Genomic DNA, 1,880 nt, shown 5'->3' with positions numbered 1-1,880 from the left:
AAACATCTCTAATAGCACTGTGACCAGGGCACAGAGCTCTGAGATAGCAGTAGGTGGAAGAGGGCAACCCGAGACTTTCACATTCAATCTGAACCTTCCAAGGGGCAAGAAACTAGCATGTCTTTTATTAGACTCGTTCTCTGTACTTAATCTTCAAAATTTTTTCTATTTAGTAATGATGCAGAAATACAATTGCTTTTTGTTTATTGACCTTGTATCCAGCAACACTCAAACTCTACTGCCAATTTTAATAATTTGCCTTTAGATTCTTGGAGTTTTCTACATACATAATCATATTATCATCAAATAGAGTTTTATTTTTACCTTTTCAATTGTTATATGTCCAATTTCTTTTTTTGTCTTACTAAACTGAATTGGACATCTAAAATGATGTTGAAAAGAAATGATGACAACAGGAACTCCTGTCTTAACCTTAAGTTAAATACTAAAACATTTTACCATTATCTAGGTTTTTATAGAAATCCTTTTATCAGGTTAAAGTCCTTATTCTTAGTTCATCTTTACACTGAGGGATTAGCCCTGCAGAGTGGATATGTGTTTCCTATTAGAATCCCCATCTTGGGCAGTCCCTGGGCCTTTGTCCTCATCCCCTTAGACTTTAGTGGTTGTAAGAATAGAACCTCCAATCCACCAAATTCAGCAAATGCTCTCAAAATAATAGTTGGCATCCCTTCTTGACTTGCCTCTCTGGTGTTCCTTCTTCACCTACTTTTTGACCTATATTTTCATTACATTTTCATTACTCATCAATGAAGTTAAGGAAGCATTTTTAAAATATGTTATCCAACATTATTAATTATTTTCAATGAAAAAGTCAATCAGAGGACCTGGTCTACCATATTTCTGAAATCAGAAGTCTGAGTAGACTCTAGTAATTCTTTTACGTATACAAGTACTTCCTTTTTCAGATGGTTTTTTTTTAATTTTCACTTGAAAGCACAGAAATGAATTGCATGAAATGTAACTAAAATGAAAACATAATTAACACAATATGTTTTTTTCTGGGAATTAATCTCTAAAAGAAAAGAGTTTTCTAAAAGGTTCAAACAGTTAATAAAATATGAAAGAGTGTCTTAGTGCCAATTACAAGAACAAAAAAATGCTTCAAATGATATTGGGAAAGTCACCTTTGACCTCCTTTTCTCATTTCCTTCTATAGGACAAAAATGCTAAATTTTAAAGATGATATAATTCACTGACTAAATTGTATTTAGGACAAAATTTATAAGACTTGTATTTCATAGACTTGCCAAGGTCAACGTTTTGAACTCCTGGCAAAACACCCCAAACACCAGTGCTCTGTCTAGTTTATTGCTATATATTCACTATTAGAACCAACCATTAGGTCTTCTAGTATCTGCTCGGTAATACAGTGTCTTAATTCAACTCTTGCTTCAAGAGCCTAGAAAAACCAGAAGTGTCAAATAAAATGATACCAGGACATTTGTGCTATTCATTGCAGATACAAAATGAACAAAACCTTTCTCTTTAAGGTGCCACAACTGATCATAAAGTAATGAGATACTTAAAATACAGAAGGGGTTTCACTGGGGAAAATAGAAAGAGGTATTCAGGAATTCTTCCCAGATGATACACTATGACTATTCTGGATAAACATTAATAAGAGAATTTAGATGAGAAAGAAGTAAACTGTATCTCCTGACTCCTAACCACATCATACCAGCACAGAATAGTGTGGGGCAGAAAGAGAAAAATAAGGCTATTGATGAAGAACACAATTAAATCTCTGAGACAAAGTAACTGGAAAAGAACACTGAGCAATAATACAAAACGATTGGTAATACTTTAACATAATTGCTGACTATCTACATTTTCCTAAAGTGACTGGCTTTTCTGTA

The 1,880-nt window shown here is 33.3% G+C and overlaps 1 protein-coding gene across 1 annotated transcript in view; it reads right to left on the bottom strand.

Moving 5' to 3' along the window:
- PARPBP (PARP1 binding protein) overlaps positions 1-1,880 on the bottom strand; it is a 77,966-nt gene that overhangs the window by 17,354 nt on the left and 58,732 nt on the right. The window lies entirely within an intron of this gene.

The sequence above is a fragment of the Propithecus coquereli genome, unplaced genomic scaffold (genome assembly GCF_000956105.1).
Source record: "Propithecus coquereli isolate 6110/MARCELLA unplaced genomic scaffold, Pcoq_1.0 Scaffold316, whole genome shotgun sequence".
Classification (NCBI taxonomy): domain Eukaryota; kingdom Metazoa; phylum Chordata; class Mammalia; order Primates; family Indriidae; genus Propithecus; species Propithecus coquereli.
The sequence above is the reverse complement of the archived record's forward strand: the minus strand, read 5'-3'. Positions and strand labels throughout refer to the sequence as shown.